The sequence below is a fragment of the Podarcis erhardii genome, assembly GCF_964252035.2.
Source record: "Podarcis erhardii genome assembly, chromosome: 13".
NCBI lineage: Eukaryota > Metazoa > Chordata > Lepidosauria > Squamata > Lacertidae > Podarcis > Podarcis erhardii.
In genome coordinates this window covers 5,684,542-5,702,262 of record NC_138502.1, presented here as the reverse complement: position 1 = coordinate 5,702,262, position 17,721 = coordinate 5,684,542, and the positions used below count along the sequence as shown (strand labels likewise).

Sequence of the window (17,721 nt, the reverse complement as noted above, 5' to 3'; positions counted from 1 at the left end):
CTTCTTAGGTCTTTCCATCCCTGTCACGGTTGAGACCATCCAACCTTCCTATGCTGATATTTACCAGACCAAGTCAGCCAAGCTGACCTGCAGAATTTCCAACATACCCGATGAGCAAGACCTTAAGGAGCTGAACGTCACCTGGACAAGAGCATCCGATGACAAACCCCTGGACACTGCACTGGAAACGTACCACGATGAAGAAAACAGCGATCTGATATACGCAGATGCAGTAGCTACTGTGTGTGTAGACGAGTGGGAAAAAGGAGAAACTTTCAACTGCAAAATTATTCACCCAGATTTATTTCCTTCAATGGAAGTCAGGTCCCTGCACAAGCCTCAAGGTAGGTGCCTATTTTACATCAGCTAAAAAATAAAATAAAATTAAGCGACTGTCTTCACAATCATTTAACACACGCTATCCTAACATGGTGGTCTCCCCAGATGTTCTGGACTATATCTTCCAAAATCAGCAAATATGGGGCTTAGTGGCTGGGGCTGATGAGCTTTGTGGTCCAAAACATCTGGAGCACACCAGTTTGCGGAAGAGGGATTTAACACGCATCTGAATCTAAGCAATCGTTGTTGGAATTAATAAGCTATCCTTCCAATGCCTGCCCAGTGGACATGTACAGTATGGGCTTCTGTGTGCCTAAGGGGAACAAAAAGAAACATCAACTTAGCCCCCAGCATGCTGTCAAAAAATCCATATGACTTAATGGGTTATAAGATATATGAGGCTGCTCTTAGAGTAGATGAAGCCCCTACTCCAGGGGTCAGCAAGGTTTACCTCTCCTGGGCTGGTTCACTCCCACGTAGATTGCTCCGTGGGCCAGATCGCATCTGCGCAGACGCGATTTTCGGCATCTGCACATGCACAGACGTGTTTTTCAGTGAAGCGGAAATGAGTCCCTGCTCCATGCTGCACCGGCTTAGCACAGCACGCGGGGGCTCGCCAAGCGGACAGCTTGGTTTGGGGGCGGCTCATAGGCCATTTAAATAACCCCTGTGGGCCCCTTGTGGCCCATGGGCTGCAGGTTGCTGACTCCTGCCCTATTCTCAGCTCACCTTAGCAATGAAGAGATGAGTTTGTCCCCACTTACTTCATGGGACCATCTCTGTAAGCCATAGTCTCTCTGTCTCGCTTATGCTCTTCCACTCTTTTTATACACACAAAGCAGTGGACCATGCCACCACAGTCTTTAATAAAAATCCAGATTTAGAAAGCCATTGCATCAAATCTCTGATCTGGTCATCATTGGTCATTGTCCATTTCACCTCCTAGAAGGCTTCTACCAATCTTCTCACAGGTTTTTCTGACTCTCTCAAACCATACAAATGAGGTCATAGTTAAGAAAAGGAAAGGGGGGAAAGATGGTTAGCAATGTACTTAAAAAACAAAACCATGCATTTGATATTCTCTTCACACACACCCTCCTTTAACCTTCCAGATGTCAACCCTTCTGCTCCACATATATACATCCTTCCCCCTCCTACGGATCAGCTGGCTCTGCAGGAAACAGCCACCGTCACTTGTTTGGTGAAAGATTTCTCCCCTCCTGACTTCTTTGTCAAATGGCTCCGGAATGATGAGCCCGTGGATGCTTCCAAATACTTCACCAGCACAGCCACCCAGGAGTCCAAGGCACCCAAGCGGTATTATGCCTATAGCATGCTGAACGTCAACGCAGAAGAGTGGAATTCTGGAACTACTTACACTTGCATGGTAGGGCATGAGATGTTGCCCCTTCAGACATCTCAGAAGACCATAGACAAGAATACGGGTAAACCAACCATTGTCAACGTCTCCCTCGTGCTCTCCGACACCGCCAGCACTTGCCAATAACCATTCTTGTCAAGCCTCCTGCATATCTTTCACATCTCCCTAATTCTACCAGCATCTATTTTTCCTTTCTTGTGTCTCCATTTGTTTAATTATTGGCCTTTGGTTTGAAATAAAGAAAGTTTAATACATGGAGACAAATCTGGATTGTTGTTAGATAAAAAAATTAATTTTCAGGATACAAGCATTATGATGGAATATAAAGCTTCCACTCTCAGCATTTTCTCAGCTATGATCTGGAATTTTCAAGGGATGATAAAAGCATTAGACATTAGACACCCAGTTAGACACCCAGCCTTCCCTTGTGTATTGCATTGCAAGTATCAGATTTGTCAACCTCACCATACCTTTCCCTTGCTAGCTCTTTGGCCTTTACTCTTATAGCTTTGTCTACCATTACTTTCTCTTCTCCACAAACACAAACGTCACAGTAGTCTTTCTTCAAAATGATTAATTCCTCCATGTGGGGCGGAGAATATCTGTTTTAGGTTTAGGACCACACATTCATTATTTCAACCCTAAGGATATAATGGTGCTGACGTTGTTGTTTAATTTAGAGCGATCCAAGGATGTTTCAGTGTAAAATTCCCCTAAAGAACCAAAAGAAGCTGCTCAGGACCATGCAGAGAGTGTTTCATGACATGTCTTGTGTGTTGCTTTTAAAAGTGTGGTTGTAAAAGCAAATTAACATCTTTGCTGGCTCTTCAGAGGGAACCCTATGTCCAGACTTTGCAGGTGCTTTGAAAAAGGGGCTTAACACCAACACAAAAGCACCAATTTTGGCAACACTTTTTTAACTTAGTGGGGATTTTCCCTCCAGAAAAGTTAAAGGTAAATCCATTTTAAAGGAGGGATTAGGGTAGCATTTCAATGCTAATGACATCATGTGGAAGAAGCCAACAAATTGCACAGACAAAGAACAGCCTTCCCACTAGAACAGCTGGAAGTGCTCCTGTCTTTCTCACATAGCAATGACATTGCAAAAACATTTCCATAAGCACAAATATATATATATATAACACACTGATGCACAAATAAATATTTATAAATATCATGCATAGAAAGCAGTGATTTTCAGTTTCTGCAAGCACACATGGGTTTATCATTCTGCAACCCTGATCCATCTTATCTTTATTTTTGTATTGCATCTCAAAGCAAAGACTAAAGAAAGTAATAAAACGTGTGTGCATAAACAATCACAATTTAGGTGGACCTAGGACACTGGATGCTTCCATTTATGTTCACCACAGCACACATTTAACAAGTTCCAAATGCACAATATGATAATGGTGGCATTGATGCTATCAGAGAAGTTTCCCATGTGTCAGTGAATTGCATATTTGAGGTTTCTTTGCCAAAACTAGAGTATATATCTAAAAAAAGAATCATCACTTTGTCCGTGATCATCTAAAACTTGAAAAATGTAGCATTGCAATTTCCAAAATCACTTTGTCCATTGTGATGAAAAGATCTAGAGCTTCATTAACATAGGAAGTAATCTAAACCTCTACTAGTACAAAGTAAAGAAAAATGTGGTGGTTGCATTTGTTATGACTGACAATGGCTACTACCCACAATGGCTGTGCTCCACCTCTGCTATTGGAGGCAATATGTCTCTGAATACCAGTTGCACACCAATACTCTTTAATTCTCTCCCAAGGCACAGCAAGAGAGACATATAGGACAAAACTAAGCCAGTTGTTTCATTTCAGTTTGACAAAAGTGCAGGCATTGTCCTTCCCACTCAGAACCATTTGTTGGAAATGGTGGATGTAGACAGCAGAGGAGTAACTGAGAAGCATCTCAGTCCACAGCAGAATGTGGAGGCTATGGAGAACACCTTGATAACTTCAGTCATTGTTTCTTGGTAATGAGTTGCAACCCAATGCAATTTCTTTTGGGAACAGCCAGCAGATGGGTTCTATTGATGCTCAGCTTCCTTTCATATTTGGAGACAGGTTAAAGTGGATAGTTAGTGCTCCTGGAGTGGGAACTACCTTCTCCTGTAGCATGTGACTTGGGTAATTTGTTCTACTGACACCTTACTGCACTAAACCCACCATCTGCCTCTGTTAAAGAAAGGTTTAGATTGTGCACTTGTTTTGCTGAGGATAAAATCTGAAAGGAATCTACAGGGGGTAGGTGAGGCTAGTAACTGCACTCATGTTCACAAGATACAGCACACCAGTATAACGGAATGAGCTGAGTTCTGAATTTATAAATGTAAGTTCAACCTTTGCCTCAGTCACAAAGAATACTGTGGCTTTGGGCAAGCTACTTTATCTCTCATTCCATCTCATCTGCACTACTAGCAACAGTTGAGATACTCATTGGAAGGCAATTTGTAGGTTCATAAGTGTTGCACAGAATGCTAAAGCATTCAATCATTTCGGAAGGTGGAGAGCCATACTCTGCGGCAGACCATTGGTTGGAAAATTCCAAATGAAACCCATGTGTGATTCATAAGATAAACTCTCAAAAATGCACCTCAAGGCTGAGACATCTCTTCCCTCTGAAGAGTGCATTTTAACATTACTGTCTACTCACGGATCCTAAACACTGTAAAAAAAAAAATTAAACCAAAAACAGTATGATAGGCTCTGCTTGCAACTTATAATACAGTACAATATCCAATGCTGTCATGAACGACACAAAAATCATTCAGGCCGGGTGGTCAGTTATTGCAAAACTACTGAGGGCTCTATGTGGTTTAGAGAGCATCATTTGGAGCAAGGGCTCCTTGACTCCTTTCAGCAAGCAAGCTGTGCCATGCAGAACTCCTAAAAGTACTACAATTCCCTCAACATGAGCTCAGCTCATGTTGGATATAGGCCAAATCCGCGCCATGTTGCCAGCACAACCAAAGGCAGAGACACTAAAGTGTTTGCAATATCTGTGATTTTGCCCTTTGGTGCAGCATGTCACCATTCCATCCCTTCGCTAAATCAACTCCTCTTTCCCCTGCCTATCCCCGACTCCACATGCCACTTGGCGTTGTCAAGATTGGATTGTGCCCAGTCTAAAGAATTGTCTTGTTTCTCAGTGTGCCTCTTTCACATTCCTTTCCCAGTTCCCCACAAAAGTAACCTACTTTTCCCTTCTGTGTCACTTCGCTACACTGAGACCTCCCCATCTTTCTAAACTCCAGAAGAATCTGACCTGCATGTATTGTCCAAAGCTTACCTAGATGGGTTCATAGATGCTGACGACGATGAAGAGCTCGAAAGCCTGTCATCAATCCTTTCCACTTTCATCATTTTCTTCCTCGTGAGCCTTTTCTACAGTGTCACCGTGACTGTCATCAAGGTAAAATGCAAGAGGGGGTTCTGAAGCAAGAGGCCTTTGATCATGCTTTGCAACTGAGGATTAATAGTAACTCACTTATAGCTGGTAGGGTAAGAAACTACAATGGTTTTCAAGGGGGTGAGACCAAGCTAAGGTTCAAGAAAATATGATTCAGTGGTACCTCGGTTTAAGAACAATCTTGTTTATGAACGATTCAGTTTACAAACTCCGCAAAACTGGAAATAGTGTTCCAGTTTGCGAACTTTACTTCGGTCTACAAATGGAAACCAAACAGTGGAAGGGCACCGGCGGTGGGAGGCCTCATTAGAGAAAGCACACCTTGGTTTAAGAACAGATTTGGTTTAAGAACGGACTTCTGGAACGGATTAAGTTCGTAAACCAAGGTACCACTGTATTTTGCAAAGTGTTAGGGTTATATAAGTCAAAGGACTATTATTCTTAGACAAGTCATGTGTGTATATCATGTAAACATAGGACTATTTTTCAGAAATGTAAACTCTCCCCCTCATTGTGTGGATATTTTATTTCAGCAATTTCATATAGACCCTCTGCAGATCTAACCATCTAACTGTGAGTGACGTAGATGAGCCCTGCCAGTTCTGATTGCCCAATAAAAATATCTCCCCATGCTATTAGAATAGAGTTTTATTGCATCACTAAATGGCAGTGATGAATGGGACAGCAAGTTATGAAAGAGTGGAGGGCTGTACGGCCTTATTTTTGTCCAGGCAAACATTAATTATGGTTGTTTTCCAATTCCAGGTGAAATAACAAAGTGAAGGGTCATCTGAAGATGGGCAATAAGTTGCCTAACATAAAGGACTGTATATTCTTTCAGTTTCTTTCATCAGCAGCATAATCAAGGACTTAATGTTTCTCCTTTCGCTTTTGGGGAAAGGTTGACTGGACAGATGACATTTCTGTCTCGCTTTGTCTCATCATGTATCTGGGAGCAAGTCCTATCAAACTAAACGGGACTAACATATGACAAGACATGCATGGCCTTTTGCTGCCAGTGTTCCATTTGAACTGGACCTATTGGACTGGTTGTTTATCCTTCAAACATGTATGCTATAATTTTGCCTTCCTTCAGTGTGTGTGTGTGTGTGTGTGTGTGTGTGTGTGTGTTGTATTCAACTAAGTACTGCTTAAAGTAGACCTCATGAAATTAATTAAACTCAATTATCCCTTTTACCTCCAATGGGTCTACTCTGATTTAGGACTAGCATTGCATACCACTCATCGCTGTGACACTGTCGTGGTCATATTTCGTTTTAGCTATTGTTGCCTACCTAGTCAAAACCCCAAAAGAGGATATTGCAATTTCAACTCCGAATGCAGTAATAGATAGGTAGCCGTGTTGGTCTGCCATAGTCAAAACAAAATAAAAAAATTCCTTCCAGTAGCACCTTAAAGACCAACTAAGTTAGTTCAACTAAGTTAGTTCCTTCCAGTAGCACCTTAATGACCAACTAAGTTAGTTCCTGTAAGACCTATTGCAGTCGTTAAGAGTCGTCAACAGGCTCATCACAGCTATCTGCCTATTACCCATTCCCACCACCCTTCTGAGTAATACCCCTCCCCACCTTCTCACTATATAGAAGGGTCTGGTGACTTCTGTTTCAGTGTATCTGAAGAAGTGTGCATGCACACGAAAGCTCATACCAAGAACTGACTTAGTTGGTCTTTAAGGTGCTACTGGAAGGAATTTTTTTATTTTGTTCCGAATGCAGTAGACAGAGTATTGTACCACATATATCAAATAGAATGTTTGCCTTTATCCTGTTGTACATTAAGCTTACATTTCACATGAATTGTTATTCTAACTAATTTTCTAGTTTTAAGTGCATCCAGAGGCAAGAAAGGGTTCAGTTTATTCAAGAAACACCCTTTTTATAACTAAAATGCATTACACCACAGGTGAACATGGGTAGCTGACAGATGCCAGATACCTTTGTTGTTGTTAGAAAAGGTTAAGAGCGGATGCCATGCTTCTATAAAGTCATCTGAGTCTTAAGGAATGTTTGATACTTTAACATACTTAGCTAGTTTCTCCATCAGTGCTACTATCCGCATGTTCTGTCTCCACAGAGAGAGTTGAAGATGACCCAGGTTTTTCCATTTCTGCACAAATATGCTGCCAAGCCACCACAATAAGGAATGTAATTAGTTCTTTGTGTTGTAGGTCTTTCTCAATGCTCAATAAAGGTACTCATTGATGCCAACTGTGGTGTGCAATGCACAGTCTGTTGTGTTATGAGAATTATTTCTTTGAAAATATTCATCCAGAATGGTTGTTGTTTGCTTCAAGTCAACCACTTATCATATAAAGTCAGGGACTGATGGAGTGTACTGACTCCATCGCAGGGGAGAGGAAGCTGGGTCCACGTGACTGCCCTTTTGTGGAGTTAAATACCATCAAGACAGAATTTTGAGTGTGTTTTCTCTGATATTACTGGAGACAGACCTTAGTGGTGTTTTTAGCCCACGTATTACACCCATCTGCTTTCTCCATCTCTATTCACAAATCCAACTCCCAAACTTGCTTTGTTGAATCAATAAGACCTAATTAGAGATCACTGAGTATTTTGCAGATAACATCTTTTCTGGAGTCAGATTCGTGTTGAGAATCAAATTTCCTAATGTTGCTAAAGACATGGTTGCTTGTGGACTAATTGTTGGGTTCAAGATGAAGTGAAGTGCCTGGTACAAGTGCAGCCATTGTTAGAATTCCTGTTTCATGGTTGCAGTCATGGGATTGTTGCCTTTCACATGATGGTGTATGTTTTGACTCCACAAAGTGGGAAGTGACGGAGACAGGATGTTTGTGTTACTGTGTTCTGTGAAGTGGGACTATTGTCCTTTGTTTTTTCTTTGCTGTCTGATACTAGAGAGAGAGGGAGCCATGTTGCAGTGCTCCGTGTGTGTTTATATGCAAATAAAGTAGCCAAAATGCTGAGTTGCTGAGGTCTGTTACACAAGCTGCGAAGACTCTGCGGAGCCCTAAGTGTGTCGGTGTCTGTTGGCATTGGTGACTGTGATGTTCGGGCTGAAGAAAGCTAATGAAGCTCCCAAACGATCGACCAGGAGGGAGAGAACATGCCAGCTGGGCATGTGTCTCTGCCAGTGTCCTACTCGAATGTAGGACAAGCTCCTGACAGCCATCACATCTTTCTGTTCCCTAATTCATGTATAACTTATTCGCCTATCAGGTGCATGCCCCCATCATTAAAAAAAAACACCTCCCAGCCTGTACAACCCTGCATGTTTCCAAACATTATATATTAAACCTCTCTCCTCGGAGTGGGTTTGAAGATGGACTTCAGAACATTTTTGTGTACAATGGTGTACGACTGAGGATCTCAGCCTCAAATGTCTCCCTAAATATACAAATTGGATGAACAGCTTTTGCCACTTTTTGAACAAGTCTGGGGATAGATAAATGGAGATAAATGGAGAAACAAAAATAAAAACCTTGGGACAACCATTAATTTCAATGTGGAAGATGGCCAGTCCATGATAGATCTGTCTGCGTCCAAGTCTTTAAGTCTTTTCTAACATCTTTCAATAGTAGATTATACTTTAGCTTTTGAAAGTTAGGACGCATCCACACTCCTGCTTGTGCCATGCCTAGAAAACACATATTTGAGCTGTTTTCCCCTTCTGCCACTCCTTTTCAATGGCAATCCAGGAGGAACCCAATTCAGGGCCAGACTATATGCTATTACATTATCACATATTCCAGCTAATCAAAAGCACCTGAAGAGAGTGAAAAGGTGGGTCATAACTGGGTGGCCTTGGGAGAGTCACAAAGGCCAGACAGAGGCCTATATAACCACATTCACTCCCACTAGCACCAGCCATTACTCATTCCTGATTTACCTGGTGAGGAGCAATCCAGATTTACCATTTCTACACAGGTGGCGAATTTTCTCCACACCTGTTATTCCTCCCCCCCCCCCAAAAAAAATGAATAGGTTTGGCATGGAGAAAACATGTACTTGTTGTGTAGTTAGATGACCACATAGACAATGTTGCCTGTCTCTGTGTACATAGCATACTCTGCAACATGCCTTAGATGAAAATTTTCATCTGAGGAATGCTGGAGGGTATGTCGCACAGAGTCATTTTTAGGGGTTAGTGACAGAACTAAGACACTCTCTCTTCCTCCTTCCCCTGCCTCAGGAGGGCACAGAGTAGGGACGGGAGGCTCACCACGACTTCCCGGCTCCACTGTGCCAGCCCGTCACTTTGAAAGTACCAGTTCCATTGCTCTTTTCCTGCCCCATCGCCACATGCATTCGTGAAAACTGCAAACTAAAATTGTATTTTTCCTCCAATGGATTAGCGTGGAGCATAATTCAACAGCTCCCATTAACACTGATTGTGCTTGGACAGGAAATGTCACCACAAATGGTACTTCAGGGAAACATCCAATTAACATATCAAATCAAATCCAATAAAAATAAAAAACTAAAATAAAAAAGGTCCAATTGTCTTCCAAATTGTAATAATTTTGTTTTGACTTCCCACGGTCTGAATTTCGAAGCGCATTCAACATCAAAGTCCTGCCTCTCATCATCCTCAATGTTATTCATAATTCCATGTCCAATTTTCCCCCTCCACATTTTGACTCTGGTTCTACGAGCCTCATTCATGTCAGAAAACAGATACTTTTTTTTTCTATGGAGTGCAGATTTGTCCGTATATTGTACTCCTTCAGCTGTTTTTTATCGCACCGCTTCATTTAATTGCATCCAATTTCAAAGTTCTGTCCAGCTCTTTGAGAGTTGTTATTTTGGCAGCTCCCAGATCGTTAATCCTTCCCGTCCAGGTGTTATCAAAGAAACAGAGAGAAGTTTCCTTCTGTAACCTCCTTGTTGATTTATTCTTGAACAGACTGTTTGCAATGTAACCATATATCAGACAGTTAACAATTGGCCTTTGGAATCCTCCCAGTCCCCCCTCCGGGCCCTAGAGGGGGGCTGCCAGACATCCATTTAGCCCTCTCTCTCGCTCATAATAAAAAAAACATCTTTTTGCAAACAGCTGTATATGTAATATAGTTTCCAGTCTTTATAACCAACCATCAATTAGCTCCTGTTTCTCTTAGTCAGGGAAGTATTTCAGATATTCCATAAATACATGGCGGGTAGAAGCCATTTTGTCCTTTGTTCTTTGTTTTCGTCTTTAACAGACATTTCCGGTCTCAGAAGAAAAGCGGCTGCAAACAGATATATGAAAGTCCATCTGTGCTCACTTTTTGAAGAGCAATTTAAGTTCTTAATGAGTCTTGGCATGCATTACGGATTGTTGATGTTAGGGAGATAAGGATGTTTTTTACATACCAAGCCCCTCCACATTCCAAACGTCATGATGAAGTTCGATCTTTGAAGTTCGATCTTTTGCACCAGAGACTGTACATACTGCAGGTTTTTTCCCAGCTTCATCAATTCAGAGTGTGTCTGTTTGTTTTCCAAATCTTTATATTTTCCCAAACAGATGCGTCCAGCTATGGGGTGGCATCACAGGAGTGTCAGCCGTCCCTTGCTTCATGACCCAGTGCCCCTGCCGTGTGGCACATCAGCAATCTGGGGCAGACCACGGGTCATCAAGACAGTCCTCCCCTGCCCTGGGGAGGCTGCCAGGGCTAATTACCCCCATATCAGCCCTGAATTATTGGAACGGCTGAGGTCCGATTGTGTGGGATCTGCCATTTTCCACTGCCGGAAACAGGAAGTCTTTGATGGCACCCAAAATCAACTCCCTCCACATGAGGAGTAACTTTTTAAAAACTCCTCACAATGGTACAGGAGGTGATGTGCATCAAAGAGTTTGCTCAATTGGAAGTGATTTCTTCGTGTGAGCATCTTGATGCCAAAGCAACCTGGGGGAAATTGCACCCTCCCAGTTCCATCACATGAAAACTGGAAAGTGTTTGGCAGCCCTGTAAAGTGATATGGAATTAGATAACAAAAATAAATTCAAGGCCTCTAGGGGTAAGGCCTAGTCCCGCCTGAGGTATCTGCTTTCAGTATTTTTTATGCTCTGGAATAGTTGGTTTCTTTATCACATATACTTTGCCTAGACAACTCTTTGCAGCAAGTGATAATTCAGGATTTTATTCATTTCTTAAATAAATAATGTTAGAGGGTGGGGTGTGTGAATGTGGAGGGAGGCTGTTTTGCCAGATTTTCCCACCAACAAAATTTCTGAAGTTTGAAAACAAGCAAACAAGGCAAGACAAACTATAATAGGGAAAGAGGAAGTTCTCTCTGAGCCAACCTTCATGTGGGCATCTTGGGATTCCAATTATAGCCCGTACCCCAGACATCACTCAACCACAACAATGTACTGCATCTGTTTTAAAACCATCATGTTAGTCCCAAGGACATCACTAGCTACAATTTTCTTTTGGAGGGCAGTTTCTGTGAACATTAGGGAAAACTCTGAAGGCTTCATACAGCAGAGATGACTTTCCCAAAGAAACAGACCGTGGTGGCTTGAACCTGGCTGCCTCAACCATTTCATGGCAGCCTTTGATGGGGTAAGTCAAAGGGAACTTTTTTGTAATACAGTGGTACCTCGGGTTAATAACTTAATTCATTCTGCAGGTCCGTTGTTAACCTGAAACTGTTCTTAACCTGAAGCACCACTTTAGCTAATGGGGCCTCCTGCCGCCGCTGCGCCGCCGCTGCACGATTTCTGTTCTCATCCTGAAGCAAAGTCTTAACCCAAGGTACTATTTCTGGGTTAGGGGAGTCTGGAACCTGAAGCATATGTAACCTGAAGCATATGTAACCCAAGGTACCACTGTAGGCTTGAGCATAAATACTAGTATTTCCATTTGAGTTCTGATTTCTCGCATTGATTATTGCTTCCTGTTTTAAGGCTTACTTATTGCCACCTGCCTGCTGAGCATAAGAGAGGCTGGAGAGTAACTGGAGAAACAGTCTTCTGAGCTTGGCACTGCTGCAAGAAAAGCAGTTGGAACTTCTCTAGCATCCAGTTCTCAGCTGGGGGTGGAGAATCCAAGATCTGGGTGGCTCCCTGATCCTTTGCGGCTTTGGAAATGTTCAGGGAAGCACTTCGCAATCTTCTAGCTGCTCTGATAGTCACTGTTTGATGGAAACAGCACCAAACCTTTCAAACAGCAGCAGCATCTGTAGGAGAGCAATCAGAGGCTCTCTAAAGCCCAGTGCTCACCTAGGGAAAAGGTGGGCAGTGCCCTTGGCTGTGGCTTTGGAAATAATGGAGAACATCCTAAAATCCACCTAGCTTCTCTGAAGCATACAACCTTGCGATGCACCAAATCTTTTGGCTCCGTAGCAGCAGAGCTGGGTGGTTTTTTGCTGAGCAGGATGGGAAATTCTCCTGGCATCCGCATAGTTTCTCTGTAACTGGTTTCTGAGCTGGGATAAATGCAAGCTATTTAGACTATTGCAGATAGTGCAGAGGTTAAGCCCGTGTCTTTCTGAAGTTCATTGCTGAGCGCGGGAAGGCTTCAGCTCAGCCGTGCCTTTGGGAACAATCATGGGGTAAGCTCCTAGGATCTGCTAGGATCCCAGTGCTCAGCAGAGGGTCATGCAAGCCATTTGGATCTACAGCAGCTATACCTGAGCTATAACCTTGGGAAGTGTTGGGTCCACACTCAGCTGCAAATTTGCAGAGGCTAAGAACTACTACTGGGGTCATACCCTTCTCTTCTCCAAAGCTCTGTGCTAGGCTGGGATGAAAAAGCTTTCAAGCTAAGCATTGAGCTTCAGAGAAGGGCACCATCCAACTCATGGGCTGGTAGGAAGACTGTAGGAGACCTGGGGTATCCAGCCTCCTTGAAATCAAATACTCAGCTAGGAGAGCTGTGTGTCTCCTGGCTTCAGTAAAGGCAGAGAGGGCACCTGAACTACAGCCTGCAACGCTACTGGCAGGTACGCAATGGCTGAGCTCAGTAGTAACTTTCAGTAAATCTCTAAGGTAGCAACCAGCTTCTTTCCTTCACCACAGTTAATGGAAGCTCAGCTTTCAGCTGGAATATGTGCCGCCCTTTCCATTCAGCTTAGTGGAGAGCACTAGGTGCTCCTTACTCCTCTCCCCCCAAGCACTGCTTTTGGATAGGCCTTAAGCTAACTTTGCAAAAGCTGGGAAAGTGCAGAGGTTTTCCACACCTCCAGTCCCACCATACAGCTGGGATAGTCCCATGCAACTCGGGTTGCTGCAGGTAAAAAAACCTGTTCTTCCTGGATCTTGCCAGTGAAACTCAAGAGTGAGAGCCCAGCATTTATTAGTTTGCGCAAACTAACTGATTCAGCAGGATATTTCCCAAAATCTGAACACTGGGCATTGTCCAGTAAGACTTTTTATAGGATTTACACACAAAGATTACATACAGAGCCCCCAAACATCTGCAGAGGAGAGCTGGCAAAAAAACCATTGGATATCATTTTCCCCGCCTGCACCTCGGCGTGCCAACCCTTGGTAGGCCCTTTGTTGCTTACTAAAAAATGCTTGCATAGACAAAGTTCTGAAGCCTACATGCCTACTAAGAGGGAGTTGTAGCCTTAATTTAGTTAGCATAGCTGGTTCACTCCCAAATGCTGCCCTTATTCTATCTTTTGGTGTCTCCAGCAATGAAGCAGCAAATTCAGCTGTTTGTGTCTGCTGTGGACAAAAGGGAGCTTTTGTGAGCCAAGGGGTTTTAACAGAACCCCAGTGTCTCATTAAAGGGGCTCTTTTACAAAGACCCCCAAATTCCCCCCAATGCCTCAAGGTGAACTCCACCTGAGATTCCCCCAGCTCAGGAACCTATTGCTTTGCACAGAGAGCAATTCAGGGTGTCCTAGGGATACAGGAAGCAGCCTTATACTGAGTCAGACCACTTATCCATCTAGCTCAGTATTGCCTAAACTGACTGGCAAAGGCTTTCAGCCCAGAAGTGTATTCCAGTCCTATCCGGAGATTCTCTCGATTGAGTCTGGGATGCTTATCTGAGAGATATGAATGGCATCAGGAAGGCCAAGAGGAGCAGCTGGTCATGTCTCAGCCTCCCCAAAGCTTGGCACACTCAGCCAAGACACACAAGCCTTCAGCACCATCCCTGAAACGGTTGTGGGACATCTGAGCTCTGTAATTCACTCAGTAACCCCAGAGATTTAATGCTTAGCTAGGAGGTGAGCAAGCATCACAACCAAGTCCCTTCTTTGGGAAGGTTTCTGCTGGTCCTCTGGGGCCAAAGACAGCAGAGGGAACTGTGCACTGTTCTTCCAAGCATGTGGCTGCTAAGTGAGCAAGATACTTCTCACCAAAATAAATTGCAGTAGTACAGCATAAAAAGTGTTTTAAAATCCCTTCGTACATTGAATGGGAGAGTTTGGGGATGAAGAAAGTGTGCCTCCTGGGACACATCTCCAGACCTTTGTTTTATCCACACAATGTAAAGAAATATTGTCTATGTGTATATGTTTTGAAGGAAAATATATTCTGAGATCCCTGTGACTGTCAAAGCTCAAGGACTTGTATTATTGCTATGCTGCGAGCCTGTTTAGAAGTAGATACATGGGGACAGACTTTGAGAGAAGAGAGAATGTATTAGGGGCAGGGCTTTTTTTTTTTTTAGCTGGAACTCAGTTCTGGCACCTCTCAGGTGGGTGCCATTGCCATTCTAAGAGAACAAGTTCTGGCACCTCTTTTTCTAAAATAAAAATAGCACTGATTAGGGGTATTAGGTAAGCTCATTCTGATTGCTCTGGGCAATAGCAGACTCGTATTGGCTGCAGGTTATAAAGTGAGGAGTTAATTTTCGCAGTTGAGCTAGAGGGAAATGAGTTGAAAAGAAAGATGTGAGGAAAAGACCAGAGGAAAGCTGAGGCCTGAATATTAATACTTAACTGGTGCAGAAGGGAGCCAGGGGCTGAGTTTGTTTCAGAGGCTGTACTGTGCCAAGCTCTTACTAGATGAAGATTACAAAGCAACTGCATCTGCCTGCTGTGATTAGGAAGGGAGTCCAATGCCGGTTTTAAATGTGTGTGTTTTTATAACTGCAGAATGAGTGTAATAGTGCTGATTCTGTAGGTCAGGCGGGCACATGTGGCGTAAGGCAATCTTGCGAGTAAATAAACCCAAGGATTGTGGACATAGATGGCTGGGGTGGAGGTTTAGGGGATGTCAGCAACAGCATCGCTTGAGTCTTTATTCTGTTGAGGCATGGGCAGAGTGCAGTTAGCACACCAAGCGAAGTGTGCAATTGAACCCAGGACATTGTTTGCAGAAAAAAATGCGCCAGACAGTTCAGTAAGGTCAGCAACAGTGTATTTTACTGACAGCTAAAAGAACAACTATGTACAAGTATAAAGTGAGCCTGCCTCTGTCTGCCTCTCGGAATAGAGCAACCAAAGTCTTTCCAGGAAAAACACTTTCTGCCAGAGATCCAACCCAGGAATGTTACCTTCCAGCAAATCACACTACTTGTTACAAACACAAGGCTAGTTATACTCTCTCATGGGCTGAGTCCTTTGCGGCACAGGTTCCTTAAACTCATGACCTCAAGCTGTAGATGCAAGCATTTACACTTAATCAGCCATGACTTGGCTTTTCATCTGCAGGCATAAATTTACGAACTCCAACACTCCAACATAAAGCACCTTTAAGACCCCAGTGTAAGCATCAGTCTTCCCTGATGTACACAACATCTCCTTTCATAAGCCAACAACCTTGGCTAAAAGCTCATCCTGTAAAGAGTGAGGGTTCTCATCTCATGCCTAAATCCCCACTACCAGCTACTAGGAAGTTCTCAAATATTCTGAGTGAATAGGTGGCATTGGAAAATTGAAGAAGCACAAATACTTAAGCATGGTGAGGCTGAGGAAACTGGCTTTCCCATTGCACATGCACAATCCAGGGTGTTTTAGCCCAATAGAGACTTTACCTGTGTGTAGCTGGAAGGGTTTTCAAGAGGGTGATGGGTAGAATCAGAGGAGCACTTTGTCTACAAACCTTATCATTCTTTCTTTGAGCTTGAAGGGGGTCATAATTCTCTAAATAAAAAACATTCTGTGAATGTTCTTAGTCCTTGTAATGCTCTTTGGAGTGGGGGGCGGTTGCTATTTCATTCCTTTTTTCGTTTTTTGTTTGTTTATCACCTGAGTGAGATTTCTCTTTATAGCTGGGAGTGTCAACATGGTCTGTGGACACTTCAGTCTCACTGCCCTCCTGAATGGTCCACTAGAAAGAAAATAGAAAGATTATATACTCTTAATACACATTAAGAGTAGCCAGTGTGGTACCCTTCAGATGTTGTTAGGCCCCAGTTCTCATCATTCCCAGCCAACATGCCCAGTGGTGGGATTCATAATCTGGCAATATCTGACAGGTACCACATTTTTTGCCTTGTCCTACATGCCCAAAGTCATGAGAAACGCTTTGACATTCCTGTAAGGCACACCAAGCTTCCCCTACTCCGTGCCCCATATTCCATATTAACAATGAAGACCAAGAAGCAGTTGAGCAGTTGAGAACTAAAAACAGAAATACAGTTGTACCTTGGGTTACATATGCTTCAGGTTACATACGCTTCAGGTTACAGACTCTGCTAACCCAGAAATATTACCTCAGGTTAAGAACTTTGCTTCAGGATGAGAACAGAAATCGTGCTCCAGTGGTGCGGCAGCAGCAGGAGGCCCCATTAGCTAAAGTGGTGCTTCAGGTTAAGAACAGTTTCAGGTTAAGAACGGACCTCCCGAACGAATTAAGTACTTAACCTGAGGTACCACTGTAAGGTGATACCTCAGGACCCTGAAACATGCCTCTTGTAGTCAAAAAAACAGCATCAGAATAACTCATCTCATATGTTAATGTTTCTTTCTCTACAAAACAATAGTTCATTACCTTTCAGATAACCAATCTCAGCTGAAGATTTTACATCTTCCAAAAACACTCTATCCTTTTGTTTTTCTTCTCTCCCACAGATTCTCCAGGTGCCCCCACCATTTTCCCACTTATTCCGTCTTCTGAGTGCATTACAAATGATGGAAGAATCACCATCGGATGTTTGGCCAAGGGTTTCCTGTCTGACCCAGTCACTTTCTCCTGGAGCAATGCCACTGGCGAGACCTTCGAGATTAAGAAATTTCCTTCAATCCGGTCCAATGGGGCTCTCACTGTAAGCTCCCAGGCGGTCATTTCTGCTACTGCTTGGAGCAATTTCAATCCCTTCTATTGCACGGCTGCTCACTATGCAACAACCAAGACAGTACGAGTGGTTCGTCAGCGTAAGTGAATTTATTTGTCTTTTCTTTCTTTCTTTCAAAAAACAACATTACCCAGCAGCCAACAGCAACACAAACCAGGAGATTAGCATCAAGTATGTATCTTGCATCCAATTAACTACCTAGTTCCTAAAGTGCTATACAGTACATCATTTTATCTTCTTGACACAATGAACAGTTATGTAAGTCCAGTTCAGAACTAAGACATTCCTGCATTGGATGTTTGTTTATTTATTTCAAGGAGAGAAAGGAGAGGAGAGGATCTTGCCCTTGATTTAAGATGAGAAATAGTGTTTCTTTCCCCTTCCACTT

At 43.1% G+C, this 17,721-nt stretch overlaps 1 gene segment (V, D, J or C); it reads left to right on the top strand.

Moving 5' to 3' along the window:
* Window positions 1–17,721, top strand: part of LOC309327114 (Ig mu chain C region-like) — an 86,514-nt gene that overhangs the window by 61,322 nt on the left and 7,471 nt on the right. The window contains exons 4-5 of the C gene segment in view: window positions 9–344; window positions 1,452–1,784.